The sequence below is a fragment of the Mus musculus genome, chromosome 17 (assembly GCF_000001635.26).
Source record: "Mus musculus strain C57BL/6J chromosome 17, GRCm38.p6 C57BL/6J".
In the NCBI taxonomy this organism is placed as follows: Eukaryota; Metazoa; Chordata; class Mammalia; order Rodentia; family Muridae; genus Mus; species Mus musculus.
In genome coordinates this window covers 29,455,605-29,467,642 of record NC_000083.6, presented here as the reverse complement: position 1 = coordinate 29,467,642, position 12,038 = coordinate 29,455,605, and the positions used below count along the sequence as shown (strand labels likewise).

Genomic DNA, 12,038 nt, shown 5'->3' with positions numbered 1-12,038 from the left:
CTTGCATGATAATGAGGCCTAATTAACGCTTTATCCCTTGATTGAGGTGCTGAGTTTTTGAGACAGAGGAGTTCTCGGCTGGGCTCCCCTCGCCCTTCCTCCGATCCTTTCAGCACACCCCTTGCCTGAGATTCAGCCTGACATCTTTAGCCTATAGGTCTCACATTCCGGCCACAACTGCGAGAGCACTTCACACACGGGATGCTCCGAATACCACGGGCCTTTAAAGGGATTTATTACTAGGTTAAAGAGTAAAACAAAGGACAGGAGTCGATTATCCTCATTCCCCGTTGTGATGATGTGGTTTCTTACGGCTCTCTTTCCACACACACAGGCATTTGTAAAATGTTGATGGCCAAGCATGATACCTCATGCCTGAGACGCCAGCTCTCAGGAGGCCCCCGGCAAGTTCAAGGCCAGCTTGCTCTACATGGTGAGTTCCAAGTCAGCCAAGGCTACATAATGGGACCCTTTCTCAAAATAAAGGAGGGGCTGAAAACCAATTTTGGGGGACGGTCCTTTAATTGCTTCGTTTGCTGAGCTGTGTTAAGGCACCTCCATTACCCTAGCCAGAATAGAAATCACAGGCGTGAATTTGCGCTTCATCGTTTGAGAAAACAAAACTTCTTGGAACTCTCTAAGACCAAAGGATTTCTGCCCTGCAACAGCGAACCTTCCAGATACAAAGTCTAGACTATTGCATCTGGGAGGCTGTTGAGTATCATGTGTGGGGATGGGGCGGGGCGGGGCGGGGTGGTGAGATCTGCATTTACAGGTAGTTCTCAAGTTCACACAAATCCTGAAGTACTGGAGGAGCTGAAGGGGTGCCCACTACTTGGCTTTCCTGCCATACCTGGTCATTTCTTTAAAATTTTTTTCATTGCATTTAAATTTATTTGTGTTTGTATGTTTTGTTGTGTATTCTTACATACCATGCCACAGAAGTAGAGATCAGAAGACAAATTTTGTTAGTCTGTTCTTTCCCTCTATCCCATGTGGGTTCTAGGGATCCAACACAGGTTGTCAGGCTTGACAACAAGCACCTTTACGGGCTGGAGAGATGGCTCAGTGGTTAAAAGCGCTGACTGCTCTTCCAGAGGTCCTGAGTTCAAATCCCAGCAACCACATGGTGGCTCACAGCCATCTGTAATGGGATCTGATGCCCCCTTCTGGTGTGTCTGAAGACAGCTACAGTGTAGTCACATACATAAAATAAATAAGTCTTAAAAAAAAAAAAAGTGCCGGGCAGTGGTGGCGCACACCTTTAATCCCAGCACTTGAGAGGCAGCCTGGTCTACAGAGTGAGTTCCAAGACAGCCAGGGCTACACAGAGAAACCCTGTCTCGAAAAACCATAAAAACCAAAAAACAAAACAAAAAACCCAAACACCTTTATTCACTAATCCATCTTGCTGGCCCTCATTATCTCGGCTGGGCTCCCCTCGCCCTTCCTCCGATCCTTTCAGCACACCCCTTGCCTGAGATTCAGCCTGACATCTTTAGCCTATAGGTCTCACATTCCGGCCACAACTGCGAGAGCACTTCACACACGGGATGCTCCGAATACCACGGGCCTTTAAAGGGATTTATTACTAGGTTAAAGAGTAAAACAAAGGACAGGAGTCGATTATCCTCATTCCCCGTTAGTGTCGTTAGCTTCGTCAGTGTCTTATTCTCATTGATGCATATTCCAGGTCTGGCCCCTTGAATTCTTCTTGGAATTCCACAAGACTTCTTGGGCAATATAAGGAGGACAGTTGAATGCAGGACCTTTTGTACTAACACGGGCCTACATTTTTATCTTGGTATTTTGGTCAAATGCTGAGGGATTGAGCAAGAAGTTAATTATCCTGAATAGAAAAACAAAAACAGTATGGATTAGTAATCTATTACATAGACTCCCTAATATCAGGACAGGGGAGCCAGCCCGCCTTGAAACAGGAAATCCTGCTTCACACAAAGCCGGAAATACCAGGAACTGATTATTCTGAGCCGGTACAGATTCAAAACAGCTTTTTTGGCCCTCCTGGAAGGATGGCTGAGGTAGTTAATCACCCTTGGAGAAAAGGAATTCTTGGAGGGAGGAGGGGCCCGCTTCCTAACCTTTGAGGGCTGAGGTCAAAGGATGTCCCAGCTCTCCATTTGCTCCCATGTGACAGAACATCAGAGGGTCCAGAAGAGCTGGGCACGTGCAGTCATTGATAATTTCCAGGTAGCTGAAACCCAAGAAATTTATCAAAGGAAAAAATGAAAATAAAAAAGGAAAAAAAAAACAACCCAACAACAACAAGAAATACATTACCGGGGGCTGGAGATTTTGCTGGGTAGTGGAACACTCACTTGACATGTATGTCCGCACTCCCAGCTCCTACAAAGAAGAAAAACTAAATTAAACCTAACCCCCCCCACACACACCCTCTTGTTCATCTTCTCAAATAAAGCCATTTGGTTGTTGTCGTTACATCTTAAAATTTATTTTGTGTGGACAAACTTAAGCATGGAGGTCAGTTCTCTCCTACCACGTGGTTCCCAGGGAATCGAACCCAAGTCCTCAAGGTTGGTGGCAATCGCCGGTTGCCCTATGAGCTGTCTGCACAGGTCCAATAAGCCACTTTAAAATATAAATGTGTGTGTGTGTGTGTGTGTGTGTGTGTGTGTGTATTTATTTTACTTTATGTCTATGGACAGTTTGCACCACGTGGGCCTGCCTGCCTGATAGATAGCCGGGGTCAGGGCTTCTGGATGGTGTGAGCCACTATGTGGGAGCTGGAGATTGAACCTCGGTCCACTGCAAGAGCAACACGTGTTTTTGTTTTTGTTTGTTTTGTTTTAACCAATGAGCCCCTTCTCCAGGCCTTAAACCAGTGTTTAATCTGGTCTGGAAACATCTCTTAGAAAGAGGTGTCCCAAAGTTGGAACACCGCGATCTTTTCCCTGGGACATTGTCTCTTTGAGTCCTCACGTGTGACGTTACTATCTTATCTCCAGATCCAAAGAAGCGTCTTTCTCTGATTCCTTTTATCTGGAAGAACTGAGAGGAGACGGGCGAACGGTTGTGAGAATCTCTTTAAGGGGCAGTCCTGGAATGAGTGAAGGTTTGAACGCTTTTCTTAAAATCAGAGTCCCGGGAAATTTTCATTTTTTCTTCGGTTTTGGCGCCGGTGAGGAGGAGTGAGGGTGTAGAGTTAGCTCTTGGGAAGGGGGGCGGGTTGGGGAGGGGGGCCTCCCTAGAGCGTGGACTCTTTCAGTAATCTGCTTTGTGAATGGGGCTGGGGGAGGGGGAGGGGGAGAGGAGCAAATGCTTGGAATTCCGTCCTCTGGGTGGGCTTCGTCTCTCCGAACTTGCAGGATGTGGGAAACGGAAGATGAAGGAGGCTGGATTTCCAACCTCTCGGGTTACAGTGTGTAAAATGCAGAGAGAAAGAAGCAGGGGGTGCGAGAGGGGGGCGGGGAAGCCCTCCTGAGAGGGGCCCCGGGAAACCCAGTTTGAGTACCGGCTAGGGAGAGTGAGAAGAGAGAGCTGTGGCGTGCGGATCACGTTTCAAATCACTTCTGGGCTGTGGAATTTCCTCTCTTGGGGAGGGGGGCCGCGAAGATGCAGTTGCTTTAAGGTTAGTTGGGGATGGATAGTGACCCATGGACGCCCGATTGAGGGTCTTTACCAAGGAGATTGGTGTTGACAAGCCAAGCTGTCCTGGAGAGGTGATAGGACCTTCTCCTAACCGGGTGGTTAACTAAAGCCCGTGACCCAAGAGTCTTATCCATGTATGGATTTTATTTGTGCCTGACCTCTGTGGTATGCAGAGAGCGAACACAGGGGCCGAGAAGGGGAACTGCGGGAATGGGGGTGGTGGTGCGGGGGGGAGTAACAGGGAAGGCGGGAGAGACTGCAGCGTGGGTGGGGGATCCCAGGCCTGCTTTGTGTTTCGGGTGTCCCTGAGGAGTCCAGTTCCTGAAGGGTCTGTTTCTCTTCTACCTCTTCTACAGTGCACCGCTGACTCCTGGCCGCCTGTCTCTCCTATGGCCTGGCATCTTCACAGATGCAGATTTTGAAAATGCATTTCTCCTTTATCTGAGAGCCCCTCCTGCCCCCTCCTCCAGGACCGACACACTATGCGTGGAACCTGTGATGCTAGGCCATCCTTCCTATGGTTTGACATATTGTCTCACCAGTAAAGGGTAGAGCTGGAACCCACCATGAAATCCTGGCCCAGCAAAATACGTGCCCTAGAGAAGAAGGACCACAAACTCAAGGTCACCTGGGGCTACATACTTAAGATCCAGTCTCAAAACTCCAAATCAAACAAAAATTGCGCTAATAATAAATTGTAGGAAGTAAGAAGATGACACCAGGTAGCAGGTCTCAGGCAGCCTCTTTCTGGCTTTAGACTCATGATGGCTTAGAGTAGTTTTGAACTCCCAGTATCATCTTCTAAATGTGCATCTCGACAAAAAAAAAAGGAATGACTTCGCCGGGCGTGGTGGCGCACACCTTTAATCCCAGCACTCGGGAGGCAGAGGCAGGCGGATTTCTGAATTCGAGGCTAGCCTGGTCTACAAAGTGAGCTCCAGGACAGCCAGGGCTATACAGAGAAACCCTGTCTCGAGAAAAAAAAAAAAAAAAAAGGAATGATTTCTCTGAGATAGGGCCACATGTAGCCCAGGCAACCCTCAAACTGTGAAGTCACAGATTATCTGATCCTCCTGCCTCCACCTCCCAGTGTAATTAAAAGTACAGCTAGCCTGGTGGCACGCCATGCCTGACATAGAGAGAGCATGCATCCAACTAAGGGCTTCATTCTTACTAAGGCAAGCATTCTGCCTACTGAGCTACATACATCCCCGGTGCAGAGAGGAATATTTATTAAGCCTTCATCCCTTCCATAATTGGACAATGTATTGTCTTGATGTTCTGATGGGCAGGAAGTTATTTAGGCAGTATATAAACTGTCATACTACACAGGGCAAAAATATTGCTTGTTTTCAAAAAAACATTAGAATACAGTAAAATGCACCTGTCATGGACTAGCCGGCTCTTCCTTTAATCTTTTTTCCCCCCTCTCCTGTTTCAAAAAGATGTTCAGGGTTCTCAGCATATCAGGGTCATCATTTTCAAACATCCATTAGTGCCATCCCCCAGTCGAGGGAGAGATGTAGTTAATAAACATTTCTGCTTGATAGAGTCTAGCGATCTATTAGAACTGCCACCAAGCAGTCAGAGCACACAGTCCCGTTACCAGCCACAGATCACATGGCTACACACGTTTCTCCCCACCCCCCGCCCCCCATTCTCTTTCTTTCCTAACCCTGCCACTTCTAATAGCTTTACATGTATATTATATACACCTTTTTTTTTTTTTTTTTGGTTTTTTCAAGACAGGGTTTCTCTGTGTAGCCTGGCTGTCCTGGAACTCACTCTGTAGACCAGACTGGCCTCGAATTCAGAAATCCACCTGCCTCTGCCTCCCAAGTGCTGGGATTAAAGGCGTGTGCCACCACGCCCAGCTATATACATCTTTTTTAAATTTATCATGTATATGTCTGTGAGGATGTGCATGGGGTGGGGGTGGGGGGGCTACTCTAGGAGACCAGAGGCACTTGATCCCTTGGGATGTTGCCTGATGTGTGTTCTGGGAACCGAACTCTGGTCTTCTGTAATAATAGCAAAGATCACTATCAACCTCTGAGCCATCTCATGCGGTTTACATGGATGTATTTGATATATACCTAATAATGGTATTTCCTTTGTGCGTTGTTTGTTCGTGTGACTCTTTTTAGACATGCTTCTGGGCCGGAGAGTTCCTGACCTCACTATGCTGCCTGCGCATGTTCTTGAACTTCGGATTCTCTTGCTTCTCCTTCTCCCCCCCGCCCCCGACCCCCAGTGCTGGGATCACAGGACTGCACCCCTAAGCCTGGCTTACATACTGCTGTGGGTGGAGCTCAGGGCCTACTGTGCTCCAGCTGACAACCAAGCCCCAGCTGACAACCAAGCCCCATCCTTAGCTCTAGTCCTTCACGTTGACTCTGCCTCACCTCTCAGAGAAAGATGCTCTGTGGCCTGGAGCTTTTCCGGACTGTGTTTGACAACTGGAGTCATTCCTAGAGCTTGCGCAGTAGACCAGGCTACTAGGCTACTACTACTAGCAGCCTCTGCTTCTGCCTCTTGAGTGCTGGGACTAAAGGCATGAGCCATCACTGCCCAGTAGCATATATATACATATATGGAGCTGGAGAGATGGCTCAGTGGTTAAAAGCACTTGTTGCTCTTGCTGAGGACCTGAGTTCAATTCCCAGCCTACACAGTTGCTTACATGCTTACAGCCATCCATAACTCCAGTTCCTGGGGATATGATACCCTCTTCAGACCTCCTCAAGCACCAGGCACATACATAGTACACATATATACACTCATACACAAAAAGTAAATTTTTAAAAATTTGTTTTTATTTCCCGTGCATTGGTGTTTTGCCTGCATGTATGTTTGTGTGAGGGTGGGAGGATCCCCTGGAACTAGAGTGACAGACAGTGGTAAGCTGCCATGTGGGTGCTGGGAATGAACCAGGTGCTCTTAACTGTGGAGCCATCTCTCCAGCCTCCAAATAGATATTTCTTTTAAAGTTGCTTTTTTAAAATTAATATTGTGTGAGCCGGGCGTGGTGGTGCACGCCTTTAGTCCCAGCACTTGGGAGGCAGAGGCAGATTTCTGAGTTCGAGGTCAGCCTGGTCTACAAAGTGAGTTTCAGGACAGCCAGGGCTACACAGAGAAACCCTGTCTCGAAAAAAAAATTAATATTGTGTGTGCTCATGTGATGGGTGCACATTTGAAGATCAGAGGACAATTTTCTAGGGTCAGTTTTCTCTTTCCACTTTTTACATGGGTCAGTCTCTAGACTTATGCGGCAAGCCTCTCTACTCACTGAATCATCTCTCTGCCCCACACCTCCCTTTGAGGCAAGGTCTCATTGTAGCACAAAACGGTTATGCCATTGAGGCTGACCTTGGCCTCCAGATCATCCTGCCCCCTCCCAGTGAAAGCCGAGAGTATAGGTGTACCCCTATCCCCAGTGTGGCTTTTTAAGAAGGAGACCTATTAAGTCAGGGAAAGGCACAATATCTGAGCTAGTCCTTCTGGAATCTCTGTGGTTTCCTAAGAACAGGGGAGCTTAAGGACCAGCATGCTATTTTCTGTGTGCAGAAGTAAAATAACTCAGCCATGGGTTTTCTATTCTTGGTCGAAATGAAAATTAGTTTTTGAAAGTCCAGTAGTTGCTCAGTCTGTAGTGTCCTGCTGTTGACCCTGGTGGCCAAGAGCCCGAGGATTCAAGCGTTAAAATTAGAATTGGCTTTGAGGACTGGCCCTATTTACTAGCCTGGCAGCTTGTTTTTATTTACCTAACACTTAATACAGCGTTTGCTGTGAGCCAAGCACTGTAGTAAGCACATTTCAAATGTTTGTTGGGTTATTCTTCAGACTGGGGATGCTATTATATAAGACTGCCATGAAGCCGGGCTACTATCTTCATCTGAGTATAAGGAACTCAAGACTGGGGGAGGGGGAGGGACGGGGGCTCAGTAGCATCCATCGACCTAGGTCTGTGAGTTTTAGCTCTCTGCCGCTGCACACCCTGAGGAAACTAGGCGATACAGCCATTTTGCTACCAAGGCATCGCCCCCAGGGTGAGAGAGGCGACAAGGGAGACCATCTTCAAGGAAGAAAGCAAGACCCCACTCCTTCCGGCAGTGTGGGTTCAGGAAGTCCCAGGAAAGGGAGAGTTTTCTGCCACTGGCTTCCTGGAGTATTGACTCCAGTAGCTTCTTGTTATTCAGTCCACAGCCCCTGTCTTGTGCCGTTTCCGTTTCCTTGAACAGCAGGCATCTAGACATGATGCTGGTCCCCACAGCTCCTGACCTCATTACTCATTCTGTTTACGGCGAAGCCTCACCCTCCAGACTGCCCTGATTTCCCAGCCAGGAATTTGGCTGCCCTTGTTGACTGTGATTCAGATTTTCGCCCCAGCGACACTATGACCGGGGCCCTCCTGGGTACACACCCCTCCCGACATCCTGGGGACCCTGTCAGGAGTAAAGGCAGGTTTCTGTGAAACGCATCCCATAACGGAGGGGTCGGACAGGGATGGGAGTGGGGGGAGGGGTTGAGGAAGGTACAGCTGGAGCGGGGGCGGGGCGGGGTGCTGTAGTGGTAGGGACTTGAAGGTTGTGCCTGGAGAAATGGTTAGGGAGAATCACGACGTAAGGAACAGTAGAAAACCCACAACACGTGATCTCAGCAGGGCCCACATCAAGCACCTAAAGAGATGGTGCCTTCAGAGGCAGGAATAAACCGGGTGTGGTTGCGCACGCCTTTAATCCCAGCACTTGGTAGGCAGAGGCAAGCGGATTTCTGAGTTCAAGGCCAGCCTGGTCTACAAAGTGAGTCCCAGGACAGCCCAGGCTACACAGAGAAACCCTGTCTCGAAAAACCAGGAATAATGTGGTTCTTCTGTGAGGCAGGAGGGTGGGGCTCGCCACCTCATTATCAAGTGGTGGCTTGACAGATGTCTACAGTATTTGGTCTATTTATGTCGAATCTGCAGATACCCCTCTCACTCTAGATCATTCATTTACTTTTGGATTTCTTTGAGATGGGGTCTTGCAGAGCTGGGGATCCCTGAGAACTCATCGCGTAGCAGAGAGTGACTTTTGTAACTTTTAAGAAATGTACGTTCTTGTCGAACAGTACCTATGGCGGTCAGAGCACAACTCTCAGGAGTTGGCTCCTCGCACCGAGTGCATCCCGCCGGTCCAGGGATTAAACTCCAATCCTCAGGTTTAACAGCAAGCTTCTTTGCTTGCTAAGCCATCTCTTGATCCTTCTGCCTCTACTTTCTAATTGCTGGGAATCCAGGCATGCTTTACCCCCTGGGCATCAAGCTGGTACTTACTGAGCACTCACTGCCTCCCAGGTTCTCTGTTACCATGTTTCCCAGGACCATATTATAAACTTTGGGTTCCCGTCCTAGGTGACTCTGGTGGCCTAGAGTTCCAGATCAGCCTCGTATACACCTATCTGTGTTCTTTCATTCTTTCCTACGTTACAAAGCAGTCAGAAAACAAAACAACAAAACAAAAAAACAATGCAGAGCCAGGCAGTCTCTGACTGAAGAAGGCAGTGGAATTCCAAGCTTCAGTTTGCACAGCCTGAACTCATTAAAGTTGAAAAGAACCTGCTTGTGATTTGGTTTTACCCCTGAAGTGATTGCAGGAAGGGTTAGGACAGGGATGGGGGGGGGGGGGCTCTTCAGATTCCAGCCTGTTAGTGTCTGTGAAGGGGGGGCAGGGGAGCGACTGGAGCGACTCAGTGCTGTGGAGACTATTCTGGAAGAGCTCACATCTCCCAACCCTGCTGGGAGGGACAGCCCCGCTGAGCAAGCAGAAGCAGCAGCACCCAAGGGCCTTCCCTTCCCCTCCCAGATCTTTAGCTACCTTGGATGGTTTGGCAGCGAACTGTGTGACATCAAGGAGACATTTTCTTCTTTGTGAGCTCAGCACTGCCATTTCAAAATTCCTCAGTCACAAGACAGAAGCAGCCCAGGCACACACTTGTGTCTGCAGCAGGTGACCCGAGCCTGTTCCAAGCCCTCCAGAGGCTGTGTAATCCCTGGGATTCCAGCGGCTGGCTGCCTGGATGGCCTTGTAAGGTGCTGCGGCTGGCCTTCATTATCCCTGAGAGATGACAGCTTCTGGATGGCCTGCCCAGATGGAACTGGTCCCATTGGATGGCGCCCGGGAGTCACCCGCTTCCCCTAGCAGTTTCTCCTGTTTGTCCCTTCTCATCTTTATTTGTGGGTCTTTCCATCCCTAGGTTTGAAGTTACATGAGCAAATCTAGTATGTTGGGGCATGCCTGTCATCTGACCACTGGGAAGATAAGGCAAGAGAGTCTGAGGCCAGCCTAGAGCCACATAGTGAACACCAAAGCAGCCACAGTTACAGTGTGACTCCCTGTCTCAAAATAAAATAAAAGAGACTCCTTGCTCAGACAAGGGGAGAGCTCCCCACCCCCACCGGCAGCAGAGAGGAAACAAATTTCAAAATAGGATACAATTAAATGAGATCAAAGTTATCCAAAGATACTTTTTCTTGATTTTTTTAAACTTACTGAGTGCTTTGCTTGCCTGTATGTCTGAGTATTCCTGATCATGGGGTCATAAAATAGCATTGGAACCCCTGAAAGTGAAATTACAGATGATTCTGAGCCACCCCACCGAGTAGGTGCTGGAGACTAAACCTGGATCCTCTGCAAGAACAGTAAGCGCTCTTCACTGCTGAGCCGTCCATCTCTCCAGCCTTCTGCCCAATTAGCCTTTGATACCAGAATTTGGGAGGCAGAAAGAGCAGCTCTCTGTGAGCTTAAGGCCAGTTAAGTCTACACAGTAAGTTCCATGACAGCCAAGGTTACAGAAAGAGTGCATTGCAAAAACAGATTCTGATAAAATCTGATCAGTTGATTTGTTCTTTGTATACACTTGGAAGAATGACAGCTGGAAAGGTGTCGAAAGACTTAAACCATTACATTTCTCCTGGAGCAGGAAACCTCTATGTCTATACTGTCAAACACCACCACATACTACAGCATGGATTCAGAACTGAGGGTTTCAGGCAGGGTTGGTCATGGTGAGATAGCCTCAGAACTAGGCTGCCACTAGGTCCTTGGAAACATGACGGAGTGGCACCAGGAAGACCTGGGGTTCCTTAGTGTGCTTCTGGACTAAGCTCTGAAAGCTATGCCTTCAGATACCTCTCGCTGTTGCCAGGTTTTTGGTGAGACACTCATGTGCGCACGCGCACACACACACACACACACATACACACACACACACACACACACACACATGTAGCCTTCCCTTGATTCAGTTCTAGAACCCCACATGGTAGCCTGACTCATGGTTTAAGAAGCTAGGCCCAGGGCTGGAGAGATAGATGACTCAGGTTAAGAACATTGGCTGTTCTTCCAGTGACCCTGGATTCCATTCCCAGCACCCACATGACAACTTACATACAACATTCTGAAATGTCACTCCTGGGAATCCCACACCCTCTGAGGGAGCCAGACATGCATGTGTGGCACAGACATATACTCAGGCAAAATACTCCTGCACAGAAAATGAATAAATATAACATTTGAAATGTAAATAAAGAAAAAAAATCTAATAAAAATAAACTTTAAAAAAATAACAACTAAGAGTGGTGCAGGAGAGGTGGCTCAGTGGCTAAGAGCACTGACTATTTTCTCTAGAGGTCCTGAGTTCAATTCCCAGCAACCACATGGCAGCTTTACAACTGTCTGTAACTCCATTTTCAGGGGATCTCACATCCTCACACATAAATACATGTAGGCAAAACACTAGTGCACATAAAATAAACATAGATATATTTAAAAAAAAAAAATCAGGCATTCAACTGACTTTGATCCCAGCCCTCTGGGGGCAGACGCAGGTGGATCGAGAGTTCAAGGCCAGCCTGGTCTACATCGGAAGTTTCATGCCTATTCCAAGTCCACAGATTAGATATCCTTGAATTTGACCCTTGTCTCCCAATTAGTACTGGGTGTTGGGTTTAGTATAAACAGAGCCAGGAGGGATGCATCTTTCACAACTATAAGCAAAACTCAGAGTGGTCAGCTAAGGCTGTGTTCTTGTGAGTTCCCCCAGAGCCAAAGTGGCTTGGCGCCCACCCATCTACAGTTGCCGCCAAGAAGCTGGGTCCTGCCTATCTCAGAGCATAACAGAGCATGAGTCTCCCCCCCACACCCCCCGCCGAGTACCTCCTTCCCTCCCCTCCCCCCCAGTAGCACTTGGATGCTGTCCTGCAAACTCAGATCTGGAGTTTGGGTACAAAAATATCTTTTGGCTACCACTGTGAGTCCTGCTTTTCGTGTGTGTCAACGCCAGTTGGCTGGCAGGTGACAGAAGGTAGAGCTGGGACAACAGCTGAAAATGAAGAATTAATACCGTGTGTCTTTAGCATCCAAGGACCT

General features: G+C 48.2%; 2 long non-coding RNA genes across 8 annotated transcripts in view, besides 1 other annotated feature; one reads left to right on the top strand and one right to left on the bottom strand.

Moving 5' to 3' along the window:
* Nucleotides 1–12,038, top strand: part of Gm26885 (predicted gene, 26885) — a 44,707-nt gene that overhangs the window by 23,902 nt on the left and 8,767 nt on the right. For 2 of the 4 annotated variants that reach the window (NR_168683.1, NR_168685.1), the window contains exons 2-4: nucleotides 335–433; nucleotides 2,988–3,094; nucleotides 3,987–5,749. This is a non-coding gene — a long non-coding RNA (predicted gene, 26885). Of the gene's footprint in view, nucleotides 1–334; nucleotides 434–2,987; nucleotides 3,161–3,986; nucleotides 5,750–12,038 lie in introns of those variants that run through there. The other 2 variants (NR_168684.1, NR_168686.1) reach the window with 2 other exon arrangements.
* Nucleotides 1,527–5,230: an enhancer, noted in NCBI's record as "VISTA enhancer mm755". NCBI's record gives its function as "enhancer in: hindbrain (rhombencephalon)[8/17] | limb[5/17] | facial mesenchyme[8/17]" and the evidence as "EXISTENCE:transgenic organism evidence [ECO:0001131][PMID:17130149]".
* Gm36199 overlaps nucleotides 1,564–12,038 on the bottom strand; it is a 31,262-nt gene continuing 20,787 nt past the window's right edge. For 2 of the 4 annotated variants that reach the window (XR_385508.3, XR_385510.3), the window contains 3 exons: nucleotides 2,302–2,367; nucleotides 2,103–2,215; nucleotides 1,564–1,849 (listed from right to left, as the gene is read on the bottom strand). This is a non-coding gene — a long non-coding RNA (predicted gene, 36199). Of the gene's footprint in view, nucleotides 1,850–2,102; nucleotides 2,216–2,301; nucleotides 2,368–2,518; nucleotides 2,947–9,485; nucleotides 10,122–12,038 lie in introns of those variants that run through there. The other 2 variants (XR_876720.3, XR_385509.4) reach the window with 2 other exon arrangements.